Genomic DNA, 15554 nt, shown 5'->3' with positions numbered 1-15554 from the left:
GGTGTGATGTGAATTGCATATGGGTCAAATGGAGGATGACTAATGCGTCGTGTTGATGCAGTTTCTTTTATTTAAATTAGGGCCCAATGCCTTGTAAAATTGGCTGACCAAATTGTGTTTGTGCTTAACCAATTAATGGGCTTTAGTTTTGCTTTATATTCAACTTGAAATAAGGGTCCATATGCCAACTTAAGAACCAACCTTTGGAAGTTCAAGAGGACCTTTGCTCAAAGTTTGTGGATGACTTTTGGTAGCCTTAAATTCAGTTACAATCAATCATTAAGTAGAGATCGTTATTAGCTTGAGTGGATCATTAATTAATAGCTTTAAGCGGGATGATATTGAAATTTATGTGTCTTTTGTAATTCTGATGGTTAAAGCTCCTATATAAGTTGAACCATTTTCATCAATGAAGGCAAGCTGAGTTTTATTCGGAAAATAAACGAGTTTTATCTCATCTATCTTAGTGAGAGTGATTCTCCTAAGTTCTTGAGTGATTCAAGAATCCATAAGTTTAATCAAAGGTCCTTTATCCCTTTGTGTGTTTCATCTCTTAGGCTTATCTTCCATTCTTGGAAGTGTGATGTCTATCAATTTCCGTTCCATCTTCTTTTATGTTTCTATTTTCTCGTTTTAAATAATTTCTCAAATTTCTTGGTTGTTAGCATTCCAACAATGATAGATCTGTCAAACGAATCGAACCTTGTGGATTCACAAATGTGCTATTCAAAGCCTAGCTATCTAGATTTGGAATAGGAAAGGAAGTTTATTATACAAAGTGTTTAACCGAAGGCCATCCGTGTTTAGTTGCATTCAATTACGGAAGCGAAAACAATGTTGTGAGCCAAAGATTGGTGGAGAAACTCCAGTTACCAACAACCTTTCATCTGGATCAAGCATGGATCAAATTCAGTACTTGGCAATGTGTGAAAGAAGTATTATGTGATATTGCCCCCATGGACTCTTGTCATCTTCTTTTGGGATGGGCATGGCTTCGTTTTAAAACACTCCATCTTGATGAACGTTCCCTTTTTGAGGCATGAGGACATCAAATGAAGTATAAATTTACGACACCAAGACAAGTCAGTAAGGATCAACGTAGGCTGAAGGAGAAACCTGAAAAAGAAGTAATATAAACTACAGACGGAAGGGAAAATAAAGAAAAAGAAATGGAACTAGAGAAAGTTTAATCGTCAATGTTTTTTCTTCTACAGTTTGTGATGTCATTTTACAGGAACAAAAGGATAAGCATGTGAATGAAACACACCAACTTCCATGTTTAAAAAGGAAGCCTGTTCATAGTGCTTTATTATGCATTTGGTCGTCGATAAGAAGCAAATTCGTCGAACACAATGCATGCAATTATTTATTGTTACATATCAAGGTGGGTACTGTTGCCAAGAAATGTTATGACGATTGCAACCATTGGAAAGTAACAAATATCAAGTTGAATTTGATCCTGGAAGAAGAGAATTAGTTTCAACTTGTGAAAAAATAAAAGTCCTTCACAAGATCATAATAAACTTACATTAAAATAGTGTCTTAAGATTCGGGACAAATCTTCTCGAAGAAGGAGGGTATGATGTGAATTGCATATGGGTCAAATGGAGGATGACTAATGCGTCGTGTTGATGCAGTTTCTTTTATTTAAATAGGGCCCAATGCTTGTAAAATTGGCTGACCAAATTGTGTTTGTGCTTAACCAATTAATGGGCTTTAGTTTTGCTTTATCTTCAAGTTGAAATAAGGGTCCATATGCCAACTAAAGAACCAACCTTTGGAAGATCAAGAGGACCTTTGCTCAAAGTTTGTGGATGACTTTTGGTAGCCTTAAATTCAGTTACAATCAACCATTAAGTAGCGGATCGTTATTAGCTTGAGTGAATCATTAATTAATAGCTTTAAGAGGGTTGATATTGAACTTTATGTGTCTTTTGTAATTCTGATGGTTAAAGCTCCTATATAAGTTGAACCATTTTCATCAATGAAGGCAAGCTGAGTTTTATTCAGAAAATAAACGAGTTTTATCTCATCTATCTTAGTGAGAGTGATTCTCCTAAGTTCTTGAGTGATTCAAGAATCCATGAGTTTAATCAAAGGTCCTTTATCCCTTTGGTGTTTCAACTCTTAGGCTTATCTTCCATTCTTGGAAGTGTGATGTCTATCAATTTCCGTTCCATCTTCTTTTATGTTTCCATTTTCTCGTTTTAAATAATTTCTCAAATTTCTTGCTTGTTAGCATTCCAACAATGATAGATCAGTCAAACGAATCGAACGTTGTGGATTCACATCATTTGCTATTCAGAGCCTGGCTATCTAGATTTGGAATAGGAAAGGAAGTTTATTATACAAAGTGTTTAACCGAAGGCCATCCTGTTTAGTTGCATTCGATTACGGAAGCGAAAACAATGTTGTGAGCCAAAGATTGGTGGAGAAACTCCAGTTACCAACAACCTTTCATCTGGATCAAGCATGGATCAAATTCAGTACATGGCAATGTGTGAAAGAAGTATTATGTGATATTGCTCCCATGGACTCTTGTCATCTTCTTTTGGGATGGGCATGGCTTCGTTTTAAAACACTCCATCTTGATGAACGTTCCCTTTTTGAGGCATGAGGACATCAAAGAAGTAGAAATTTATGACACCAAGACAAGTCAGTAAGGATCAACGTAGGCTGAAGGAGAAACCGAAAAGAAGAATAGAAGTAATATAAACTCAGAAGGAAGGGAAAATAAAGAAAAAGAAATGGAACTAGAGAAAGTTTATTCTTCAATGTTTTTTCTTCTACAGTTTGTGATGTCATTTTACAGGAACAAAAGGATAAGCATGTGAATGAACACACCAACTTCCATGTTTAAAAAGGAAGCTGTTCATAGTGCTTTATTTGCATTTGGTCCGTCGATAAGAAGCAAATTCGTCGAACACAATGCATGGAATTATTTATTGCTACATATCAAGGTGGGTACTGTTGCCAAGAAATGTTATGGACGGAATGCAACCATTGGAAAGTAACAAATATCAAGTTGAATTTGATCCTGGAAGAAGAGAATTAGTTTCAACTTGTGAAAAAATAAAAGTCCTTCACAAGATCATAATAAACTTACATTAAAATGTGTCTTAAGATTCGGGACAAATCTTCTCGAAGAAGGAGGGTATGATGTGAATTGCATATGGGTCAAATGGAGGATGACTAATGCGTCGTGTTGATGCAGTTTCTTTTATTTAAACAAGGGCCCAATGCTTTGTAAAATTGGCTGACCAAATTGTGTTTGTGCTTAACCAATTAATGGGCTTTAGTTTTGCTTTATCTTCAAGTTGAAATAAGGGTCCATATGCCAACTAAGAACCAACCTTTGGAAGATCAAGAGGACCTTTGCTCAAAGTTTGTGGATGACTTTTGGTAGCCTTAAATTCAGTTACAATCAACCATTAAGTAGCGGATCGTTATTAGCTTGAGTGGATCATTAATTAATAGCTTTAAGCGGGATGATATTGAAATTTATGTGTCTTTTGTAATTCTGATGGTTAAAGCTCCTATATAAGTTGAACCATTTTCATCAATGAAGGCAAGCTGAGTTTTATTCAGAAAATAAACGAGTTTTATCTCATCTATCTTAGTGAGAGTGATTCTCCTAAGTTCTTGAGTGATTCAAGAATCCATGAGTTTAATCAAAGGTCCTTTATCCCTTTGTGTGTTTCAACTCTTAGGCTTATCTTCCATTCTTGGAAGTGTGATGTCTATCAATTTCCTTCCATCTTCTTTTATGTTTCCATTTTCTCGTTTTAAATAATTTCTCAAATTTCTTGCTTGTTAGCATTCCAACAATGATAGATCAGTCAAACGAATCGAACCTTGTGGATTCACATCATGTGCTATTCAGAGCCTGGCTATCTAGATTTGGAATAGGAAAGGAAGTTTATTATACAAAGTGTTTAACCGAAGGCCATCCATGTTTAGTTGCATTCGATTACGGAAGCGAAAACAATGTTGTGAGCCAAAGATTGGTGGAGAAACTCCAGTTACCAGCAACCTTTCATCTGGATCAAGCATGGATCAAATTCAGTACATGGCAATGTGTGAAAGAAGTATTATGTGATATTGCTCCCATGGACTCTTGTCATCTTCTTTTGGGATGGGCATGGCTTCGTTTTAAAACACTCCATCTTGATGAACGTTCCCTTTATTTGAGGCATGAGGACATCAAAGAAGTAGAAATTTATGACACCAAGACAAGTCAGTAAGGATCAACGTAGGCTGAAGGAGAAACCGAAAAGAAAGAAAAGAAGTAATATAAACTGCAGAAGGAAGGGAAAATAAAGAAAAAGAAATGGAACTAGAGAAAGTTTATTCGTCAATGTTTTTCTTCTACAGTTTGTGATGTCATTTTACAGGAACAAAAGGATAAGCATGTGAATGAACACACCAACTTCCATGTTTAAAAAGGAAGCTGTTCATAGTGCTTTATTATGCATTTGGTCGTCGATAAGAAGCAAATTCGTCGAACACAATGCATGGAATTATTTATTGTTACATATCAAGGTGGGGTACTGTTGCCAAGAAATGTTATCGACGGATTGCAACCATTGGAAAGTAACAAATATCAAGTTGAATTTGATCCTGGAAGAAGAGAATTAGTTTCAACTTGTGAAAAAATAAAAGTCCTTCACAAGATCATATAAACTTACATTAAAAATGGTGTCTTAAGATTCGGGACAAATCTTCTCGAAGAAGGAGGGTATGATGTGAATTGCATATGGGTCAAATGGAGGATGACTAATGCGCCGTGTTGATGCAGTTTCTTTTATTTAAAAAGGGCCCAATGCTTTGTAAAATTGGCTGACCAAATTGTGTTTGTGCTTAACCAATAATGGGCTTTAGTTTTGCTTTATCTTCAAGTTGAAATAAGGGTCCATATGCCAACTAAAGAACCAACCTTTGGAAGATCAAGAGGACCTTTGCTCAAAGTTTGTGGATGACTTTTGGTAGCCTAAATTCAGTTACAATCAACCATTAAGTAGCGGATCGTTATTAGCTTGAGTGAATCATTAATTAGTAGCTTTAGAGGGTGATATTGAACTTTATGTGTCTTTTGTAATTCTGATGGTTAAAGCTCCTATATAAGTTGAACCATTTTCATCAATGAAGGCAAGCTGAGTTTTATTCAGAAAATAAACGAGTTTTATCTCATCTATCTTAGTGAGAGTGATTCTCCTAAGTTCTTGAGTGATTCAAGAATCCATGAGTTTAATCAAAGGTCCTTTATCCCTTTGGTGTTTCAACTCTTAGGCTTATCTTCCATTCTTGGAAGTGTGATGTCTATCAATTTCCTTCCATCTTCTTTTATGTTTCCATTTTCTCGTTTTAAATAATTTCTCAAATTTCTTGCTTGTTAGCATTCCAACAATGATAGATCAGTCAAACGAATCGAACGTTGTGGATTCACATCATTTGCTATTCAGAGCCTGGCTATCTAGATTTGGAATAGGAAAGGAAGTTTATTATACAAAGTGTTTAACCGAAGGCCATCCATGTTTAGTTGCATTCGATTACGGAAGCGAAAACAATGTTGTGAGCCAAAGATTGGTGGAGAAACTCCAGTTACCAGCAACCTTTCATCTGGATCAAGCATGGATCAAATTCAGTACATGGCAATGTGTGAAAGAAGTATTATGTGATATTGCTCCCATGGACTCTTGTCATCTTCTTTTGGGATGGGCATGGCTTCGTTTTAAAACACTCCATCTTGATGAATGTTCCGTTTATTTGACGCATGAGGGACATCAAAAGAGTAGAAATTTATGACACCAAGACAAGTCAGTAAGGATCAACGTAGGCTGAAGGAGAAAACAGAAAAAAGAAGTAATATAAACTGCAGAAGGAAGGGAAAATAAAGAAAAAGAAATGGAACTAGAGAAAGTTTATTCTTCAATGTTTTTTCTTCTACAGTTTGTGATGTCATTTTACAGGAAAAAAGGATAAGCATGTGAATGCAACACACCAACTTCCATGTTTAAAAAGGAAGCTAGTTCATAGTGCTTTATTTTGCATTTGGTCCGTCGATAAGAAGCAAGTTCGTCGAACACAATGCATGCAATTATTTATTGCTACATATCAAGGTGGGGTACTGTTGCCAAGAAATGTTATGGAGGAATGCAACCATTGGAAAGTAACAAATATGAACTTGAATTTGATCCTGGAAGAAGAGAATTAGTTTCAACTTGTGAAAAAATAAAAGTCCTTCACAAGATCATAATAAACTTACATTAAAAATGGTGTCTTAAGATTCGGGACAAATGTTCTCGAAGAAGGAGGGTATGATGTGAATTGCATATGGGTCAAATGGAGGATGACTAATGCGCCGTGTTGATGCAGTTTCTTTTATTTAAAGAAGGGCCCAATGCTTTTTAAAATTGGCTGACCAAATGTGTTTGTGCTTAACCAAATAATGGGCTTTAGTTTTGCTTTATCTTCAAGTTGAAATAAGGGTCCATATGCCAACTAAAGAACCAACCTTTCGAAGATCAAGAGGACCTTTGCTCAAAGTTTGTGGATGACTTTTGGTAGCCTTAAATTCAGTTACAATCTACCATTAAGTAGCGGACGTTATTAGCTTGAGTGAATCATTAATTAGTAGCTTTAAGAGGGTTGATATTGAACTTTATGTGTCTTTTGTAATTCTGATGGTTAAAGCTCCTATATAAGTTGAACCATTTTCATCAATGAAGGCAAGCTGAGTTTTATTCAGAAAATAAACGAGTTTTATCTCACCTATCTTAGTGAGAGTGATTCTCCTAAGTTCTTGAGTGATTCAAGAATCCATGAGTTTAATCAAAGATCCTTTATCCCTTTGGGTGTTTCAACTCTTAGGCTTATCTTCCATTCTTGGAAGTGTGATGTCTATCAATTTCGCTTCCATCTTCTTTTATGTTTCCATTTTCTCGTTTTAAATAATTTCTCAAATTTTTGCTTGTTAGCATTCCAACAATGATAGATCAGTCAAACAATCGAACGTTGTGGATTACATCATTTGCTATTCAGAGCCTGGCTATCTAGATTTGGAATAGGAAAGGAAGTTTATTATACAAAGTGTTTAACCGAAGGCCATCCATGTTTAGTTGCATTCGATTACGGAAGTGAAAACAATGTTGTGAGCCAAAGATTGGTGGAGAAACTCCAGTTACCAACAACCTTTCATCTGGATCAAGCATGGATCAAATTCAGTACATGGCAATGTGTGAAAGAAGTATTATGTGATATTGCTCCCATGGACTCCTGTCATCTTCTTTTGGGATGGGCATGCCTTCGTTTTAAAACACTCCACCTTGATGAACGTTCCCTTTATTTGAGGCATGACGGACATCAAAAGAAGTAGAAATTTATGACACCAAGACAAGTCAGTAAGGATCAACGTAGGCTGAAGGAGAAAACCGAAAAAGAAAGAATAGAAAAAGAAGTAATATAAACTGCAGAAGGAAGGGAAAACAAAGAAAAAGAAATGGAACTAGAGAAAGTTTATTCTTTAATGTTTTTTCTTCTACAGTTTGTGATGTCATTTTATAGAAACAAAAGGATAAGCATGTGAATGCAACACACCAACTTCCATGTTTAAAAAGGAAGCTAGTTCATGGTGCTTTATTTTGTATTTGCTCCGTCGATAAGAAGCAAATTCGTCGAACACAATGCATAGAATTATTTATTGCTACATGTCAAGGTGGGGTACTGTTGCCAAGAAATGTTATGGACGGAATGCAACCATTGGAAAGTAACAAATATCAAGTTGAATTTGATCCTGGAAGAAGAGAATTAGTTTCAACTTGTGAAAAAATAAATGTCCTTCACAAGATCATACTAAACTTACATTAAAAATGGTGTCTTAAGATTCGGGAGAAATCTTCTCGAAGAAGGAGGGTATGATGTGAGTTGCATATGGGTCAAATGGAGGATGACTAATGCGTCGTGTTGATGCAGTTTCTTTTATTTAAACAAGGGCCAATGCTTTGTAAAATTGGCTGACCAAATTGTGTTTGTGCTTAACCAATTAATGGGCTTTAGTTTTGCTTTTCTTCAAGTTGAAATAAGGGTCCATATGCCAACTTAAGAACCAACCTTTGGAAGATCAAGAGGACCTTTGCTCAAAGTTTGTGGATGACTTTTGCTAGCTTAAATTTAGATGCAATCAACCATTAACTAGCGGATCGTTATTAGCTTGAGTGGATCATTAATTAATAGCTTTAAGCGAGATGATATTGAAATTTATGTGTCTTTTGTAATTGTGATGGTTAAAGCTCCTATATAAGTTGAACCATTTTCATCAATGAAGGCAAGCTGAGTTTTATTCAGAAAATAAACGAGTTTTATCTCATCTATCTTAGTGAGAGTGATTCTCCTAAGTTCTTGAGTGATTCAAGAATCCATGAGTTTAGTCAAAGATCCTTTATCCCTTTGTGTGTTTCAACTCTTAGGCTTATCTTCCATTCTTGGAAGTGTGATGTCTTCCAATTTCCACTCCATCTTCTTTTATGTTTCCATTTTCTCGTTTTAAATAATTTCTCAAATTTCTTGCTTGTTAGCATTCCAACAATGATAGATCAGTCAAACGAATCGAACCTGTGGATTCACATCATGGCTATTCAGAAGTGGCTATCTAGATTTAGAATAGGAAAGGAAGTTTATTATACAAAGTTTTAACCGAAGGCCATCCATGTTTAGTTGCATTCGATTACGGAAGCGAAAACAATGTTGCGAGCCAAAGATTGGTGGAGAAACTCCAATTACCAGCAACCTTTCATCTGGATCAAGCATGGATCAAATTCAGTACATGGCAATGTGTGAAAGAAGTATTATGTGATATTGCTCCCATGGACTGTTGTGATCTTCTTTTGGGATGGGCATGGCTTCGTTTTAAAGCACTCCATCTTGATGAACGTTCCCTTTATTTGAGGCATGCGGGACATTAAATGAAGTAGAAATTTATGACACCAAGATAAGTCAGTAAGAATCAACGTAGGCTGAAGGAGAAAACAGTAAAAGAAAGGAAAAGAAGTAATATAAACTGCAGAAGGAAGGGAAAATAAAGAAAAAGAAATGGAACTGGGAAAGTTTATCCGTCAATGTTTTTCCTCTACAGTTTTTGATGTCATTTTACAGGAACAAAAGGATAAGCATTTGAAGGAAACACACCAACTTCCATGTTTAAAAAGGAAGCTTGTTCATAGTGATTCGTTATGAATTTGGTATGTCGATAAGAAGCAAATTCGTCGAACACAACGCATGGAATTATTTATTGTTACATATCAAGGTGGGGTACTGTTGCCAAGAAATGTTATCGACAGATTGCAACCATTGTAAAGTAACAAATATCAAGTTAAATTTGATCCTGGAAGGAGAGAATTAGTTTCAACTTGTGAAAAAATAAAAGTCCTTCACAAGATCATATCAAACCTACATTAAAAATGCTGTCTTAAGATTCGGGACAAATGTTCTCGAAGAAGGAGGGTATGATGTGAATTGCATATAGGTCAAATGGAGGATGACTAATGCGCCGTGTTGATGCAGTTTCTTTTATTTAAAAAGGGCCCAATGCTTTGTTAAATTGGCTAACCAAATTGTGTTTGTGCTTAACCAATTAATGGGCTTTAGTTTTGCTTTATCTTCAAGTTGAAATAAGGGTCCATATGCCAACTAAAGAACCAACCTTTGGAAGATCAAGAGGACCTTTGCTCAAAGTTTGTGGATGACTTTTGGTAGCCTTAAATTCAGTTACAATCAACCATTAAGTAGCGGATCGTTATTAGCTTGAGTGAATCATTAATTAGTAATTTTAGAGGGTAGATATTGAACTTTATTTGTCTTTTCTAATTCTGATGGTTAAAGCTCCTATATAAGTTGAACCATTTTCATCAATAAAGGCAAGCTGAGTTTTATTCAGAAAATAAACGAGTTTTATCTCATCTATCTTAGTGAGAGTGATTCTCCTAAGTTCTTGAGTGATTCAAGAATCCATGAGTTTAATCAAAGGTCCTTTATCCCTTTAGGTGTTTTAACTCTTAGGCTTATCTTCCATTCTTGGAAGTGTGATGTCTATCAATTTCGCTTCCATCTTCTTTTATGTTTCCATTTTCTCATTTTAAATAATTTCTCAAATTTCTTGCGTGTTAGCATTCCAACGATGATAGATCAGTCAAACGAATCGAACGTTGTGGATTCACATCATTTGCTATTCAGAGCCTGGCTATCTAGATTTGGAATAGGAAAGGAAGTTTATTATACAAAGTGTTTAACCGAAGGCCATCCATGTTTAGTTGCATTCGATTACGGAAGTGAAAGCAATGTTGTGAGCCAAAGATTGGTGGAGAAACTCTAGTTACCAGCAACCTTTCATTTGGATCAAGCATGGATCAAATTTAGTACATGGCAATGTGTGAAAGAAGTATTATGTGATATTGCTCCCATGGACTCTTGTCATCTTCTTTTGGGATGGGCATGGCTTCGTTTTAAAACACTCCATCTTGATGAATGTTCCGTTTATTTGACGCATGAGGGACATCAAAAGGAGTAGAAATTTATGACACCAAGACAAGCCAGTAAGGATCAACGTAGGCTGAAGGAGAAAACAGAAAAAGAAGTAATATAAACTGCAGAAGGAAGGGAAAATAAAGAAAAAGAAATGGAACTAGAGAAAGTTTATTCTTCAATGTTTTTTCTTCTACAATTTGTGATGTCATTTTACAGGAAAAAAAGGATAAGCATGTGAATGCAACACACCAACTTCCATGTTTAAAAAGGAAGCTAGTTCATAGTGCTTTATTTTGCATTTGGTCCGTCGATAAGAAGCAAGTTCGTCGAACACAATGCATGCAATTATTTATTGCTACATATCAAGGTGGGGTACTGTTGCCAAGAAATGTTATGGAGGGAATGCAACCATTGGAAAGTAACAAATATGAACTTGAATTTGATCCTGGAAGAAGAGAATTAGTTTCAACTTGTGAAAAAATAAAAGTCCTTCACAAGATCATAATAAACTTACATTAAAAATGGTGTCTTAAGATTCGGGACAAATGTTCTCGAAGAAGGAGGGTATGATGTGAATTGCATATGGGTCAAATGGAGGATGACTAATGCGCCGTGTTGATGCAATTTCTTTTATTTAAAGAAGGGCCCAATGCTTTTTAAAATTGGCTGACCAAATTGTGTTTGTGCTTAACCAAATAATGGGCTTTAGTTTTGCTTTATCTTCAAGTTGAAATAAGGGTCCATATGCCAACTAAAGAACCAACCTTTCGAAGATCAAGAGGACCTTTGCTCAAAGTTTGTGGATGACTTTTGGTAGCCTTAAATTCAGTTACAATCTACCATTAAGTAGCGGACCGTTATTAGCTTGAGTGAATCATTAATTAGTAGCTTTAAGAGGGTTGATATTGAACTTTATGTGTCTTTTGTAATTCTGATGGTTAAAGCTCCTATATAAGTTGAACCATTTTCATCAATGAAGGCAAGCTGAGTTTTATTCAGAAAATAAACGAGTTTTATCTCACCTATCTTAGTGAGAGTGATTCTCCTAAGTTCTTGAGTGATTCAAGAATCCATGAGTTTAATCAAAGATTCGTTATCCCTTTGTGTGTTTCAACTCTTAGGCTTATCTTCCATTATTGGAAGTGTGATGTCTATCAATTTCCGTTCCATCTTCTTTTATGTTTCCATTTTCTCATTTTAAATAATTTCTCAAATTCTTGCTAGTTAGCATTCCAATAATGATAGATCAATCAAATGAATCGAACCCTGTGGATTCACATCATTTGGAATTCAGAGCCTCGCTATCTAGATTTGGAATAGGAGGAGAAACTCCAGTTACCAGCAACCTTTCATCTGGATCAAGCGTGGATCAAATTCAGTACATGGCAATATGTGAAAGAAGTATTATGTTATATTGCTCCCATGGACTCTTGTGATCTTCTTTTGGGATGGGCATGGCTTCGTTTTAAAGCACTCCATCTTGATGAACGTTCCCTTTATTTAAGGCATGCGGGACATTCAATGAAGTAGAAATTTATGACACCAAGACAAGTCAGTAAGAATCAACGTAGGCTAAAGGAGAAAACAGTAAAAGAAAGGAAAAGAAGTAATATAAACTGCAGAAGGAAGGGAAAATAAAGAAAAAGAAATAGAACTAGGGAAAGTTTATCCGTCAATGTTTTTCCTCTACAGTTTTTGATGTCATTTTACAGGAACAAAAGGATAAGCATGTGAATGAAACACACCAACTTCCATGTTTAAAAAGGAAGCTTGTTCATAGTGATTTGTTATGCATTTGGTCTGTCGATAAGAAGCAAATTCGTCGAACACAATGCATGGAATTATTTATTGTTACATATCAAGGTGAGGTACTGTTGCCAAGAAATGTTATGGACGGAATGCAACCATTGGAATGTAACAAATATCAAGTTAAATTGGATCCTGGAAGAAGAGAATTAGTTTCAACTTGTGAAAAAATAAAAGTCCTTCACAAGATCATAATAAACTTACATTAAAAATGGTGTCTTAAGATTCGGGACAAATCTTCTCTGATGAAGGCATGACCACCTCCTTAGAAGCTCCCTCAAGAAGGGTCACTAGAAGCATGTCTAGAGGGGAGTCTTCTATTCCATCACCTTTATCTTTGTTTTGCATTACTTTAGTTTGAATTCCCTAAGTTGGTTTCTAATTGATTTATTTTGGTTGACTTGTTGACTTTGATCCAAAGTTGACCTTTGACCAAGATTAGATTAACTTAAACCAACATGCTAATCCTTGTTTGTCTTGTTTTGTAGGTAATTAAGAGAAAGTAGAGCATGGCTAGGTGGCACTTGGTGATTGGAGCACTTGGATGAAGTGGAAGAGAGAGGAAAGCAAAAAGCATAAAGCAAAAGCAAAAGTAGACATGTACCTTGTCTCCTTTTGCCTTTGTGGTTTATGCCTTAGAAGGTCACTTGGTCCCCTTCCTCTTTTGGCCTAGAATCCTCATGGGAATGCCTCCACCAATCATCTTCCTTCACTTGGCCAAGACTCACTCTCACATTAGGTTTAGGGTTTGCTAGTTAATCCTTTTTCATGTTTTTGTATTTGCTAAAGGACCCCTATGAACTCCTATTTAAAGGGTGCTCCTTGTCTTGTAAAAGGGTTGATCATTTTGTTATAAACTTTGTGCATTCAACCACCAATTTTCGTGAGCTCTCCTTCCTAGAAGTGAACTCACCTTTGCCTTATCTTGCTTGCAAGTGGCGGCACCATCACTCATCTCTAGGGCTTGGTTGGCTTAGATCCCCCCTATGAGTGGCGTGCTTCTTCCATGCTTCATCTTCTATGCTTTCCATTTTTAATGTTCTTCTTTCATTTTGGTTCTTTAAGTGTTGTTAATGTTGTGTGAGTTTAAGCTTGAATCCAACTCTCTTCTTCCTTTCATGAGCTTGAGAATTGAACCTTCAGATCTAGATAGCTTGCTATCTTAATGTCCAGTGGGAATTTTCAAAAAGCTTTCTTAAATAACTTCACCATATTCATAACTCTAAAAGGAAACAAGATAATCCTTCATCATTTGTTATCTAGAGCTTTGGTTGTCCTTGAATATGGTGTTTTCATGTTCTAACCTTGTCTTGTGTAGCTATCTTTGAATGGTCTACAAAAAAACAGTGCTGGCAGCAACATGTGCGTTTTTGAAAAGAAAACTGCAGCTAGCTCAGTGGTCCAACAAAAAAAGAATTAACGCATTTGGAGTTCTGTGGAGAGAGTTATGATCAAATGAGTGAGCAAAGGTCAGAGCTGTCGAGAATACGAAAAACAACGTTTGCAGGTTATGTTGTGGCAATTTTGGCTTCGGTTTTGTGACTCTTTTGCTCCTAAATGTGGTTGGATAACATGTCTTTTGATCCTTTATCCCTTTGTGTGTATCAACTCTTAGGCTTATCTTCCATTCTTGGAATCGAAAACAATGTTGTGAGCCAAAGATTAGTGGAGAAACTCCATTTACCAGCAACCTTTCATCTGGATCAAGCATGGATCAAATTCAGTACATGGAAATGTGTGAAAGAAGTATTATGTGATATTGCTCCCATGGACTCCTGTCATCTTCTTTTGAGATGGACATGGCTTCGTTTTAAAACACTCCATCTTGATGAACGTTCCCTTTATTTGAGGCATGAGGGACATCAAAAGAAGTAGAAATTTATGACACCAAGACAAGTCAGTAAGGATCAACGTAGGCTAAAGGAGAAAACAGAAAAAGAAAGAATAGAAAAAGAAGTAATATAAACTGCAGAAGGAAGGGAAAATAAACAAAATAAATGGAACTAGAGAAAGTTTATTCTTCAATGTTTTTTCTTCTACAGTTTGTGATGTCATTTTACAGGAACAAAAGGATAAGCATGTGAATGCAACACACCAACTTCCATGTTTAAAAAGGAAGCTTGTTCATAGTGCTTTATTTTGCATTTGGTCCGTTGATAAGAAGCAAATTCGTCGAACACAATGCATGGAGTTATTTATTGCTACATATCAAGGTGGGGTACTGTTGCCAAGAAATGTTATGGACGGAATGCAACCATCGGAAAGTAACAAATATCAAGTTGAATTTGATCCTGGAAGAAGAGAATTAGTTTCAACTTGTTAAAAAATAAAAAGTCCTTCACAAGATCATAATAAACTTACATTAAAACTAGTGTCTTAAGATTCGGGACAACTAGAAGAATGAGGGTATGATGTGAATTGCATATGGGTCAAATGGAGGATGTATAATGCGCCGTGTTGATGCAGTTTCTTTTATTTAAATAAGGGCCCAATGCTTTGTAAAATTGGCTGACCAAATTGTGTTTGTGCTTAACCAATTAATGGGCTTTAGTTTTGCTTTATCTTCAAGTTGAAATGAGAGTCAATATGCCAACTAAAGAACCAACCTTTGGAAGATCAAGAGGACCTTTTCTCAAAGTTTGTGGATAACTATTGGTAGCCTTAAATTCAGTTACAATCAACCATTAAGTAGTGGATCGTTATTCTCAAAGTAATGGATTCACATCATTTGCTATTCAGAACCTGGCTATCTAGATTTGGAATAGGAAATGAAGTTTTTTATACAAAGTGTTTCACCGAAGGGCATCCATGTTTAGTTGCAATCGATTACGGAAGCGAAAACAATGTTGTGAGCCAAAGATTGGTGGAGAAACTTCAGTTACCAGCAACCTTTCATCTGGATCAAGCATGAATCAAATTCAGTACATGGCAAGGTGTGAAAGAAGTATTATGTGATAGTGCTCCCATGGACTCTTGTCATCCTCTTTTGGGATTGGCATGGCTTCGTTTTAAAACACTCCATCCTCATCAACGTTCCTTTTATTTGAGGCATGAGGGACATGAAATGAAGTATAAATTCATGACACCAAGACAAGTCAGTAAGGATCAACGTAGGCTGAAGAAGAAAACAGAAAAAGAAAGAATAGAAAAAGAAGTAATATATGTAGAAGGAAGGCAAAATAAAGAAAAAGAAATGGAACTAGGGAAAGTTTTTTCGTCAATATTTTTTC

This window comes from Vigna unguiculata, unplaced genomic scaffold (assembly GCF_004118075.2).
Source record: "Vigna unguiculata cultivar IT97K-499-35 unplaced genomic scaffold, ASM411807v1 contig_510, whole genome shotgun sequence".
Classification (NCBI taxonomy): domain Eukaryota; kingdom Viridiplantae; phylum Streptophyta; class Magnoliopsida; order Fabales; family Fabaceae; genus Vigna; species Vigna unguiculata.
This window is presented reverse-complemented; position numbering follows the sequence as displayed.